Source organism: Rattus norvegicus, chromosome 14 (genome assembly GCF_021556685.1).
Source record: "Rattus norvegicus strain SHRSP/BbbUtx chromosome 14, alternate assembly SHRSP_T2T, whole genome shotgun sequence".
Lineage (NCBI taxonomy): Eukaryota > Metazoa > Chordata > Mammalia > Rodentia > Muridae > Rattus > Rattus norvegicus.
The window spans coordinates 1,213,125-1,227,407 of record NC_141547.1 but is presented as its reverse complement, the minus strand read 5'-3'; the positions used below and the strand labels follow the sequence as shown (position 1 = coordinate 1,227,407).

Genomic DNA, 14,283 nt, shown 5'->3' with positions numbered 1-14,283 from the left:
ACGTCCTCTGCTCATTGCTACAACCTGACCTAATAGGCACAGCTTCCTGCAGAGTCACAGACAGGTTCCAATCTCCTCAGACACTGCCTTGGAACTCTGCAGGAACAAGAGTGAATTGTTAATTAACTAAGCACAGAATCTCCTTGTGGGATTGGGCCTGACAGAGAACCTAGAATCTGTTTGCTTTGCATGAGATAGAAATTTGAGTGTCCAGCTGGGTTCGTGTGCTGTAAGTTTAGAACACAAGTGACTGTGGAAATTTGAAAATGTGAGAGAAGAGAGGCAGAGCCAGGGTTGGGGGCCACGATCTTGACCATAAGCTACAGCCCAAGAGCTCAGAAGAGGTCTCAAGGCAAAGTGGTTCTCTTACCTGAGTCTCAGCCTGTGGGAACCTCTGAGAAATTCCAAACAAGCCGGGTACAACAGGATATGTCTGTATCCCGGCACTCAGGAGGCAGAGGCAGGGTGTCTTAGTCAGTGTTCTATTGCTGTGAAGAGACACCATGACTACTGTGACTCTTATGAAGGGAAGCATTTAGTCAGGGCTGGCTTACAGTTTCAATGGCTTTCAGTCCACTGTTGTCAGAGCAGGAAGCATGGTAGAATGCAGGTATGCATGGTTCTGGGAAACTGAGAGTTCTACATAGGGGTCCACAGGCAGCAGGAAGAGACAGTCATAGTGGGCCTGGCTTGGGCTTCAGAAACATCAAAGCCCACCTCCAGTGACACACTTCTTCCAACAAGGCCACACCTCCTAATAGTGCCACTTTCTGGTGACCAGGCATTCAAATATATGAGTCTAGGAGACCATTCTTTATTATTGTTGTTGTTGTTGTTGTTGTTGTTAACTTTACATCCCAATCACAGCACTTCTCCCTCCTTTCCTCCCTCTCCCACCCTCATCATCTCTCCCTCCATTATTTTTATTTATTTATTTGTTTGTTTGTTTATGTATGTGAGTACACTGTTGCTGTCTTCAGACGTACCAGAAAAGGGCATGGGATCCCATTACAGATGGTTGTGAACCACCATGTGGTTGCTGGGATTTGAACTCTGGACCGCAGGGAAATCAGTCAATGCTCCTTAACCTCTGAACCATCTCTCCAGCCCCTCCCCTCCATTCTTATTCATACCACCACACAGGGCAATCACAAGTTCGAGGCTAGCCTGGGATACATACACAGCAAGACCTTGTCTCAAAGAAAGGGGACCAAGGAGGAAGAGAAGAATGGAGAGAGGGGGAGGAAGGAGGGAACAAGGGAAGGAGGGAAGGGGGAGAGAGAGAGAGAGAGAGAGAGAGAGAGAGAGGGAGAGAGGGAGAGAGAGAGAGAGAGGGAGAGAATGAGGAGTAAAATGGAGGAAGGGAGCTATCTTGAGTGGGTGGTAGGTCATTCTGTGCCTAAAGCCAGGAAATTCAGCCATACAAAAACTGCTGTTGGAAAGTGTTAGACGACAGGTAACTCTGTGCTTTCCAAACTTCTTGTTCTGCCTGTGAATGCTGCGATGCCTCGACCACCCATGGTAAAGATGTGAAAATGTCAGAGAGGAGAGGCAGGGCCAGGGTTGGTGACCACTGAGAACATCTTGATAGCTTGTATCCATGTGGTAATGGTCACTTGCCAAGAGATCTCTGTACAGATACTTCAAGTCCAAGGCAGAGCCTGCCTCCACTCATCAACCAAATGTATAGTATATACAGCCATGAGAGTACAGGGCAAAAACCAAGTTTAGTCACAACTTGGTCCTTGCATAAAGTACCCAGGCATGACACTGAGGGGAGGGAGGAAGAGTGAGGCTAAGAGAGATGAGTGAGGTAGAGAAGCTAGGCCTGCAAGAAGAGGACCACAAAAGAGAGAGCTTCAGTCAGACAGGAGCAGCTGAATGGAGAGCCAGGAATAGTTGGGGCTGTCAGAGGGCTGTGGGGATGGCGAGACCAGTAAGGTAGGCTGACTAGAGGAGTCAGGATTGGAGGCAAGGAGCCCAGGCCATTCTGAGAGGGGGGCACACGGGGTGAGAGCAGTTCAGAGAGAGGGAATGATGACAGGCTCATTGGAGAGGAGAGGGAGGAACAATGGCTTGTTGGAGGGGGTCACAGAGGTAAGTGGTCATTTGTGGTTCTCAATCTTTATTGTACTGTCAGAAATAGAGAAAGGAGCATCAGGAATCTCCAGTTCTCCACCAAACCTATTACATACTCCATAGCCCATGACAGACATACACATGCATGTGTGCACGCACGCACACACACACATACACACACACCCCATAGCCTATGACAGACAGACAGACACACACATATACATACCCTACAACCCATGACAGACATACACATGCACGTGTGTGTCACACACACACACACACACACCCCAGAGGTAAGCCACCTACAATTCACCACAACACACATAGCACAGACCACACACCATGCATTACACTTATTGTCTGTTCCACACCATCAAAAATGCCACACACAACCTCACCATTTGCATCTCAGACACAAATCATACACATACATCATACATATTCATCTGCACACAGCTCTCACACAGCTGCAGAGCCTGTGAGAGAGCCTGTGAGCCTCTTATTCTCCAGCCTCAGAAAAGGTCTTTCTGTCTTCCCATCCCCCATCCCAGTGTCTTAGTGTTCTACTGCTGTGAAGAGACACTATGACCATGGCAACTCTTAGAAAAGAAAGCACTGAATTGGGGCTTGCCTACCATTTTGGAGGTTTAGTCCACTACCATTGTGGCAGGGAGCATGGTGGCACACAGGCAGACATGGCACTGGAAAAGTAGCTAAGAATCTCACATCTGGATCCTCAGGCATCAGGAGAGAACCATACTGGGCCAGGCTTAGGTTTTTGAAAGCTCAAAGCCCAACTACCTGTGACACACTTTATCCTTACAAGAACAAACGTCCTAATCCTTCTCAAGGAGTGCCACTTCCTGATGACTAAGCATTCAAATGTGTGAGCCTATGGGAGCCAACTTTTACTCAAACCACCACACCAGGTTGTGTCGAAGTGTCCTGCACTGCTCACTTCCTGCCTGCACTCACAGTCGTTCTTCTGATAGATGTGGATGCTGTCCCTATCTGCTGCCCAGACTTCCTCTCCTACATACATAGGTCTAACTTCAGTCAAAGAAAGCCATTGCTCTCTCTGCCCTTCCTCCACCTTCCTGATAGACTTAAATAAAAACTGAGTGCCTTCTAGAACCTCAGAATTAATCCATTGTCCTCACGATGTGGTTGTTGGTGTCTATTTGAAATTGTGTAAACCTAATTCACAGCACCAGGTGCTCCAGCAGAGCCCACTATGCTGCAGTCACCCTTCACCCTTCACCCTTCACCCTCACCACCCACAGCCCTAGACAACACTGACAAACTCACTTCACAAGTTAGTGACAAGTACTCCTACCCACTGAGCCATCTCAGTAGTACGTCATAGTCTCTTTTCTAACTGGTTTAGGTTTACAGAGTTGAGCCAAATTTGTATAGCCCTCACCAACAAGAAGTTTCTCCATCTTGACGTCTTTCATTGGTGTCATGAAGCTGCCACAACTAATGAACCAGCACTGACTGACAACATTGTTAAGACCACGCTTGATTGAGATTTCCTTAGCTTTTACTTTCTCCTTCTGTCCTAGAAGGCTATCCCAAATCCCACAGGATGTTCAGCTGTCACATCTCCTCAGACCCCTCTTGTCCGAGAAAGTTTGTCCTGTCGGCTTTTTTTCCCATGACCTTGACAGAGAAACCTGGCTAGCAAGGGTCATGGTTTTGGAATTGTTCTGATGTCATTCTTGTGATCAGACTTGGGTCACTGGGCTTTAGAGGCTAGAAGCCTTTCCACTGCAACACAGTGGGGTGCTGCCACAGGGTCTACCAGAAAACCAGGAAACCATTTCCATCCCACCGTACTGTGTCACTTTCACCACTGGAAGTCACCTGACCTGATCTTCTGTCCTTTGCTTTCTGAAGGAAGTCGTTGCTCATATCATACTTGGGAATTCGAGGCATACTCCCTCGGAGTGAAACATCTATAAAATTTGTACTCAGTTAGTAATTTGCTTAATAATTTATTTATGTCTAGATTCATGGGTATTTATTTTCTGCTTTAGGTTGCAACCCAGTATTATTGTATTCAGACAAATATTCCCACCCAGGAAGGCAAACTGTTTTAGCCCTGGTCCTTCAGCTGGCTCCTGTGTCTTCTAACACATTTCATCACTGTAGGAGTCCCAGACTTCTCTGGGATGCTTCCTAACCCAGTACTAGAACCCATCATTTCTCTAAGAAACCCTGATCCATCTATTAGAAAGCTCTATTGGAAGCTAAGATCTGAGTATTGTTATAGTCTTTATTGCTCCAATCTCCTCTCACCCAACAAAGGAAGATCATGTGTGCTAACCCACGTGTGCATACGCAGTTGGTATATCACATTTAGCACCATACTGGTATAGAATTGAACATAAGTTTTGATTGATGTTCCTAGCCCTAATCTATTGCCATGAAGATTCTTTTTCGTACGTACTCTCAACAGAGAGACCCTTGGTCCTCTCTTCTGCCATGCACTTGCTAAATGTGAGAGGTTTTTTTTTTAATCAGGAATGCTAATCCACTCCCGTGAAAAAAATCAGAGCACAGAGATTATGCAACCCCCTTTGCCTTCTGTCCTAAAAATAAACCGGCACTTTCTCCATGCCCCTAAGGTGCATAGGTGCTCTTGGTCGACATTCTTTCTTGCTTAGTTTTAAGGGTAGATATGGATATATGTATATGTATATATGTATATATATATATATATAGTGTGTGTGTGTGTGTGTGTGTGTGTGTGTGTGTGTGACTGGAGAGATGCCTCAATAGCCAAAAATAATTACAACTACTGCTCTTTCAGATGACCTGAGTTCAGCCTGCAACTCCCTATAATTAAACTCATAACTGCCTATAATTTTGGGGGACTACAATGCCTCTGCTCTCTGTAGACACCTGCATTCACATACACATGCATTTATATGCACATATCCACAAATAGATACCTGTTCACACACATTACATACATGCATGCATGCATGCACGCACACACACAACGTGGTCTAAGGCTTATAACTCAACATTCAGGTGGCGGATTCAAGAGGATCACCCTCAAGTTCCAGACCATGCTTGTCTACACAGTAAGCACAGTGAGTTCTAGACTAGTCCAGGGCTTTATAGAAACACCATGTCTCAAACAACAATAACAAAAAGGAATATATTCATGTGTATTTTGGATGTAAGTCCAGAAGTGGATTTTTCATGTATTTTCTCCCAGAGTGTGGCTTGCCTTTTCATTCTCTTAGTAATACATACGGCAAAACAGAAGTTCAGCATTTTAATAATCCCAACTTATTACAGTCTTCTTCATAGAATGCTATACCTAAAACCTCATCCTTAAACCCACGATCACCCAGGTTATTTCAGGCCATGGTCTAGGAGTTCTTGGATTCTTGTAAATGTAAATGTTGCTTTTATTTCCTCGAATGAAGGGATGAGATGAGAGTTGTACCCAAGCTTCGTGAATACCCAGCTTTGGCTGAGGCCAGAGAGTGTCTTTCTCTGTACTAACTACCCCAAGGTCTAGGCCTGGAAACTTGTAGCTTCCTTACAATCTAATCTTCCAAGCTATCTGATTCAGTCTGGCTTCTCCTGGCTTCTGACTGAATTGCTCTGCTTGGCCTCACACTAACTTTGGCAATCTGTTCTAATCTTCTGGCTCCTTCTCATTCTCTGGCCTTTTCTGTCTTCAATTGTCTCCGACCTGTGTCTATAAAACTGTCCTGTCCAAACTGCCACACACACACCACCTCACCACTCCATCTTTTCTCTCTCTTGCTGCTCTTAAGCAGTCTCTCTCTTCCTCTGCTGTTTTCATGTGAGTTGGACATTTCCTCTCTCTGACTCACTCTGTCAGATCTTTCTCTGGTTCATCACTTTATCTGCCCATCGATTAAACGCACTTTTGAACTTGGCTGCTTCCTTCTACAAATTAACCTTTCCTTCATTGTAAATGATTAAACGTGTGTATTAAGGGTGTGTCTGAATTTCATCCAGATTATACTGTGATCCAGGGTGTATCTGCATATCTTTGGATATGATCCCTGGCTAGAGCAGCCATGTTGCTGGATTAAAATTCCTTTAAAGATTCTGAGTTTAGGCTCATCATTAGTTTGATGAACACTCTAAAGTCTGGATCTAGATTCACATGGGCATATGGATGTTGAGCTTTTAATCATTTGTGAAAAGACATTTTTTTTCTGTGAATTGTCTTTCCTTGTTGTTGAGGATTAGTTGAGTATATTTGCGGAGATCTACTTGTTTTTAATTTTCCAGGGATTTTCTCTGATCAGCCACTGTAGTTCTAGAGAAAATCTTGAGGATGATAATGTCAGTCTATCAATGTTGTTTTCTGTTCTCAGAATTGTGTTGACTATTCTGGGTATTCTGTCTTTCCACATAGACTTTATAGTCAAGATTTCAAGATTCATAGAATAGCTTTCTGGTATAACTTGGATTTTTCTAAATCTATATACCAAGTTGGAAAAAATAGTATCTTAAAATTTGTGAGTCTTCTAGGGTAAGGATGTAACTCAGTTGGTAAGAGTACTTCCAGGGGTTGTGGATTTAGCTCAGTGGTAGAGCTCTTGCCTAGAGAGCACAAGGCCCTGGGTTTGGTCCCCAGCTCCAAAGGAAAAAAAGAAAAGAAAAGAAAAGAAAGAAAAAAAAGAGTACTTCCCTACCATGCCTGAAATCCGCATTCAATTCCCAGTTCCACATAAAACCTGATAGTGTGGTACATACATTTTTGCAATCCTAGTACGTGGGAGGTGGAGGCAGGAGGATCAGGAGTTCAAGATGATCCTTAGCTATACAGTAAGTTGAAGGCTAGCCTTGGCTACATGAAACGGCCTCAGAAAAAAAATTCAAAATCACTTTAAATCTTCACATTAATTTTGATACTTTACTTCTTTAATCAAACTTTTGAAGTTTCTAGGGACTGGGGAAACAGTTCACAAGCATGAGATCTTGAGTTTGTTCCGTGGCACCCAAGTGAAAAGCCAAGCATGGGAACTTATGTTTGTAACCGCAGGTCTGGGTAAGTGGACACAGGTGAATCTCCTGGAGATCTACTGATCAGCTGACCTCCAATGTTTACCTCCACACAGATGCACACATATATACATGCACCTGCACATATATACAAAAGACTGAAGCTTCAGCACATAAATTTTATACATATTTCACTAGATTTATGCCTAAGCACTTCATTTTGGAATATACTGTAAGGTGTATTGTGTTCTGGTAGTTTCACCTTCCAGTGGTAGAGAGATGGCTCAGAGGTTAAGAGGTCCTGAATTCAATTCCCAGCAATCACATGGTAACTCATATGCATCTATAATGAGATCTGATGCCCTCTTCTGGCCTGCGGGAAGAATGCTATATACATAATTAATTAATAAACAAACAAATAAATAAGTCTTTTTAAAAAACAAAACGAATAAACATACAAATAGAATGATTCCACAGCCCAGTGTGGTGGTGCACACCTTTAATCCTAGCACTCAGAAAGCAGCAGTAGGCAGATTTCTGTGAGACCGAGGCCAGCCTGATCTACAGAGTGAGTTCCAGGTCAGCCAGGGCTATACAGAGAAACCATCTCAAAAATCAAAACAAAACAACAGCAACAAAACATAGGGTTGCTTCATGGTGTAAGGAGATAGCACATTGGACTTCTAGAGGCTGAAGAATGATGTCATCTCTTGTGGTTTCATAGGATTTTTTTTTTAACCTAGTTGAGGAAATTTACTGTATTTCTTATTGCTAAGGTGCTCCATCTTGAGTTAATACTGAATGCTATCAAATAGTTCTTCATCAGTTGATAGAATCATGTAAAACTTTCTTTAGTTTGTTTATTTTAGGATTATATTAGTTAGTTTGGGGTTTTTGGTTTGCCGTGCATTTATTTTGAGCTGTGGTTCCCGAATCATACAGCTAGGTCTTCAACTGCTGGGCTCCGGTGGTCCCCTCACATTACTCTTCTGACTAGCTGAGACTGCAGATGCATGCCACCATTTCTAGTTTATATTATCTGAATTTGAAATGCTGAGGTGGTCTTCTGTGATATTGGTCGTAGGGTGTAATTATTTGCTAAGCAGTGTAATAGTAATGGGGCAAACATTTATTAACAACTGCATTATTGTTACAGACTAGTTTTACCAACATTCTTCTTTTTCTTAGACAATACTTGCTATGTACTTGAACTTGCTGTGAGGCTCTTACCTCCCAACTGACAGAATTATAGGTTCGTCTTACTATGCATGGTAGTTTTGCCAGTGACCAGTGAGGAATTTTTGTATCTATAGCCAGGTGTAGTGGTGCATGCCTTAATCACAGCATCTGGGAGGGAGAAGCAAGTGGGTTTTTCCTGATTTCAAGGCTGGTTTGGGCTACATAGTTAGTTCTAGGGCAATGAGGGTTATGTAGAGAGACCCTGTCTCAAAAATAAAAATAAAAATAAATGTTTTTGTATCTATGTTAATGAGCCATATGGATATATAGTTTTTATTCCTTGTGATGTCTTTTTAAAAACCTATATTATTATTATTATTATTATTATTATTATTTTAATCTTTTTTTTTTACAATCTAGTCATTACCCCTATCCTGGTTTGCCCTCCAACAGTTCCTCATCCCATTCCTCCTCCCCTGTCTCCAAGAGGATATCCCCCATCCCCAACCCCACCCCACCAGACCTCCCCACTCCCTAGGGCCTCAAATCCCTTGAGGGTTAAGTGCATCTTCTCACACTGAGGCCAGACCAGGCTGTCCTCTGCTGTATATGTGTCAGGGGGCTCATATAACCTAGTGTATGCTGCCTGTTTGGTGGCTCAGTGTCTGAGAGATCTCAGGGGTCCACTGCTGGTCTTCCTATGGGGTCACCCTCCTCCTCAGCTTCTTTCAGCCCTTCTCTAATCTAACCACAGGGGTCCCCGACTTCTGTCCATTGGCTGAGTGTATCTACCTCTAACTCTTTCAGCTGCTTGTTGGGTCTCTCAGAGGGAAGTCACGCTAGGTTCCTATCTGTAGTAATAGTGTAGGTCTTGGAGCCTCCCCTTGAGCTGGATGTGGTGTAATGTACTCACAAGTATGGTTGCCTGAAGAGACCAAAAGTGTTGCGATCTCCTGGATCTGGAGCTACCTGCTGTAGGTGCTAGGAACAGAACTGAAGTCTTCTGCAGTAGTAGAACATGCTTTCAACCCTGAGTCATCTCTCCAGGCCTAGCCTGGTGATGTTTTCATCTGACTTTGCTTTCTGGTTAGTGCTGGCCTCAGAGAGGATGTTAGGCAGCATTCCCCATTCTGAGACACAGAGAAAATCAAACTCAGTCTCTCTCAAAACACAAGAATGGATCTGTGAAGATTTTAGCCAAACCTCAAACAAGCAATCATTTGTGCATCAGACATAGTGTCCTCTGATTCAACTCAACTCTAATCCTATCTATTTGGAGATAGTCAGATGCCACAAGTGTAGGGATCAGTCCAAACATGACCCACTTCTGATGCAAATGCCAAACTTTAGTCTGTTACCTGAATTTCTGACTGATTAGTTATAAAATAAATTTTAGCTAATTTTCTGCTGCTGTAATAAATTACCCAAAGCTAGGCATTTAACAAAGAAAAGAGATTTAGCTCCTCTATGGAGGTTCAAAGGCATGGTACCAGCTTCCACTTGAATATCATGAAGTCCTCCTGGTACCATTGGGCTTAACCTAGGATTTAGGAGAACCATAGCGTTCAGCCATAGTATTTCTTTGGTTGTCATTATTTTTTATATTGTTGGTGTTCTTATCTAGGTTTCATTATGGTTTTGTTTGTTTACTTGGGTCGGGGTGTTTGGTTTTTGACTTCTGCCATACTGGCGGACCGTGCTGAGTAACATGGCAGCCATAGCCTACTGAGAGTTTGTTGTCTGAGCACAGAAATACCTGAAGGGTAATGTCATTCATCCAAGCTAGGAGAAACCACCCAGCAGAGACCCATCCTGAGGCAAGGGCAGTCCTATAAACTAGTCATCTGATCTCTATTTAGAGTCCAGAGGTCCAGGCACATTCTCTGCCTTTGTGAAGGGTCATCCCAGCTCTCTTCCTCATGGCTACTATCTGAGAGGCTTTACTCTTGCCTGTTCCTCCATCCCTTTTCTCTAAGGAATGAAGGAAGCTACCAGAATTCTAGCCTGCCATTCCTGGGATCACCATATTTTGTAATACCCCCTTCTGTAAGTCTTACAGGGCCCCAATTCTCCAAGAAGTCAGACTTTAGGAAGAGAAGAAAAGCTGCCCTGAGACTCAGACCATAATGAGCATGTGCAGAATCCTGATTTATGCCTCTCTGTGGGCTTTGTTTTATTTATTTGGGGATGATAGAAACAGGGCCCAGAGCTTTATGCATGCTAGGTAAGTTCTCCTCAAACTTAGCCACATCCCTCACATATAAAAAGAAACCTCTATACTGGGTACAGACTGGCTCTGAAGGGCCTGTGGCCTAGCCTAAGACATATTGTTTTTTTGTCCCTATGTGGTAGGAGTACTGGTCACTAAGCATTAAACATTTTCAGACTCTCCCTCACAATGTTTCCTAAACCCTGGAGGTTCTGAGAATTAGTCAGATTTCTTTCTAAAAAGCACCTCAGTTACACTGATCAGAGCCAACAGAAGATAAGAAAACTATAGGGGACCCCCACATGCTGATGTTTACACTGACCTGCCACTTGGCTCCCAGTCAGGTGTAACAGAGCAATTCTTTCTGCTCATGGCACCAAAGACCCTATAGCCTCTACCCACTGTTTGCATGGCAGAGGTACATTGCTTCATTCGAAAGACACGATGGGAGGACTTACTGATACAAGAGAAGGGGTAAAGTCAGGGCCTTCTCAACGTCTCACATTTATAAGTTGTAAGCAGTGAGCTGTAAGGAGGTAGCCAGTCTGGAGTACCCACCATAGTGTCCCTAGACCTAGAATGGGAAGAAAAGGGCTGTGGCTTCCACATTCTTCTCCAGTAGTTCCTCAAAAGCAGAGTCCAGAACAGAAAATAAGGAAGGACAAGAAAGGTGAATTTTTAGTAACTTTTTTCTTTCTTTCCTTTTACTTTTTTTCCTCTTGAAACTGCCTTGTGTATCTCACATTGCTCTCATTCTTACTATGTAGTTGATGCTGGCTTTCCCTCCCGCTTCCATTTCCCAAGTGCCAGGATTATGGGATGAGCCACCGTACTTGGTTTTATCTTGGTTCTTAGTATAATGTTTTAATGTATAAGTTTACATGATTTAATTTTAATAACAATGGTGTTTTAACACCTGACTCCCAAGATTCCTAGATATTTGATAAATAGTTCTTAGTTCACCATGAAGTAAATGTCTCAATACTGAAGCTAGACTACAAAGGCATCGCAGTAAGAACAGCTGAGAGCTCATATCTTGATCCATAAGTAAGAGGCAGAGGGAGAGAGAGAGAGAGAGAGAGAGAGAGAGAGAGAGAGAGAGAGAGAACACACAATCACACAAGTCCTTTGAAACCTCAAAGCCCTCTCCCAGTAACACACCTCCTTCAACAAGGCCATAACATTCTAATCTTTCCCAAAGAGGTCTATCTACCGGGGAGAATAAATATGTTCTACCAACTTATATATTTAAATATATAAGACTATGTCATTCTTAAGAGATTCAGAGTTCAGTCCTATGAGAAAACATTCTTGAATACAGGCTTCCTGTGAGTGAGTTTTGCTAGAGTCACAGATTGTCCTTCTGTTTTGGGTCATTCAAGAGAATTGATGCCATGCAGATGTTGCTATTAAGGCCCAGAAACATAACTCTTAGACCTCTTGCTGCTCAGTCATGTGACTCATACCAACTGTAAGTTTCAAAATACATTACAAACCAATAGTAATCAAAACAGTACTGTTATAAAAACAGATGGGTCAATCAACTGGAAATGAGCCCAGAAATGGATCCAAATCAATTATTTTTCTCTACAAAAGTACCAAGAGCACACAATAGGACAGATGTCAGTGAATAATGCTATCTACATACCGCAGAAAGAAAACAAACCTAATTTCAACTCTTGTGGAGGAACCAACTCAAAGGGGATTATAAAATTAAGACTTGGAACTAGGGTTGGGGATTTAGCTCAGTGGTAGAGCGCTTGCCTAGCAAGCACAAGGCCCTGGGTTCAGTCCCCAGCTCCGAAAAAAGGAAAAGAAAAGAAAAAAAGACTTGGAACTAGACAACATATGAAGAAGTTTCTGATATTTTTGTCAAAAGTTTCATGAGTCTGGTTTTCTAGCATCCTTGAAAGTTCAAGTACTCCTATGGTTTTGCTTTGAATGTCTCTCCACTGAGGCTCTGGTACTGACCTGGAACACGCCTCTCATGCTTGATCTTTTTGGTGTCTGGGTTGGAATGAGTCTGAGAGAGGCTACACAAAAGAGGTAAGTGTCTGGGTAGAGAGGAAGAAAAGGCTGGCAAAGGCTAAGGCCAAGGGCCCCTCAGGCATAGAGTAGAACAGAGGCCTCTGTGGTAAGTTCCACCAGTCAGGGATGGAGATACAAAGCCTGAGTACTGTTCCCACAGGAAGAGCCTCTGAGAGGGATACTGTACCCCAAAATGGAAAGCTGCTCCTGCCCCAAAAGCATGCTGTGTGAAGAGTAACAACGTTCAGAGGTTGCTGACACGAAGCCCCAGAGCCCTGTGATCAAAGGCCAGGAGGGCTGTCATGCATGCCATGAATGTTGACTACAGCAGAGCAACCCTGGGGTCCTGATCTGACTCACGCAGTGGCAGACACTTGGTCATCGTTGATAAGTGTGTTTGCCAGAGTCCATTGGAAAGATTTTTAAAAATGAAAACAAGGAATAAAGAACAGGAGGCTTGCAAGGATCTTAGACCAGGTTTGTCCTCTCTGGTTTTCATTTCCTCAGGGTCTCAGATCTTGTTTCCCCAACTGGGTGAGGAATGATGGCATTCACAGAAGGGCATAATTGCTGAAAGAACCAGACCACAGAGGAAAGGTGTAGAAGACCTCTAAAGGGGACAAAATAAAGGGAGGCTACCTCTGAATAACGTGTTGTGATCTTACTCCGTTGTGTTCCTGAGAAAATGGTTTGAACTACCAACACTCATATGACTCCAAAGTCAAATATGTGGCTGAATCCACCTGCACTGTAGTAGGACATCCAGCAATTGTGGTAAACACCCCGAACACCAGTGAGGGGGTGGCCCTGGTTACATAAGAAATAAAACTCGGGCTGGAGAGACAGCTCAGCAGTTAAGAGCACTGACTTCTCTTCCAGAGGTCCTGAGTTCAATTCCCAGCACCCACGTGGTGGCTCACAACTATCTGTAATGGGATCTGATGCTCTCTTCTGGTGTGTCTGAAGACAGCTACAGTGTACTCATAAAATTAAAACAAATAAATCGAAAGGAAGCAAGGAAGCAAGCTCAGGGAATATCTATGGGACAGAGGCATGAGTGATCCAAATACCTGCTCATTCAATCGCACATTCAATGCTCACACTCAACACTCATTTACTTACACTCACACTCACACATGCATATAGGCTTACCTGCTCTTTCTACACACACAGAGAGAGAGAGAGAGAGAGAGACAGAGGCAGAGACAGAGACAGAGAGACAGAGAGAGAGACAGAGAGACAGAGAGACAGAGAGACAGACAGAGAGACAGACAGACAGACAGACAGACAGACAGAGACAGAGACAGAGACAGACAGAGACAGAGACAGACAGAGACAGAGACAGAGAGAGATTCACACATATGGGGGATTTACACACACAGGGACAGAGAGGGAGATTCACACACACACACACACACACACACACACACACATCCTTTTGAGACACAGCAAATGTCACTGTTCTTTGTATCTGCACATCCTACGAACAGGAGCCCATGTTCCTTTCTTTTTGATGGTCCCAAGACTATCAAAGCACAGTGGCCAAACTTCCAAGTTGTGGCCTTGGCTTTGTCATGGGAAAGCATGAGGTGTATAAGTGGTGACCAGAAATCACCCACGAATGAGGCAGGGCCAGAGTATTAGAGGCAGAGGTGTCCCTGGGACAGCTAAGACCAGGATCTCACTGTGGTTTAAGATGTCCAGATCTGGGCTGCTGATGTGAAGGTGAAAATGCAGTCCTGAGGCCGTCAAGATTCATATCTCCTGGAAAACTGCAAGTAGTG

At 43.6% G+C, this 14,283-nt stretch overlaps 1 protein-coding gene across 1 annotated transcript in view; it reads left to right on the top strand.

Annotated features, from left to right (window-relative positions):
- The window catches only part of Pde6b (phosphodiesterase 6B), a 43,106-nt gene that overhangs the window by 15,579 nt on the left and 13,244 nt on the right, over positions 1 to 14,283 (top strand). The window lies entirely within an intron of this gene.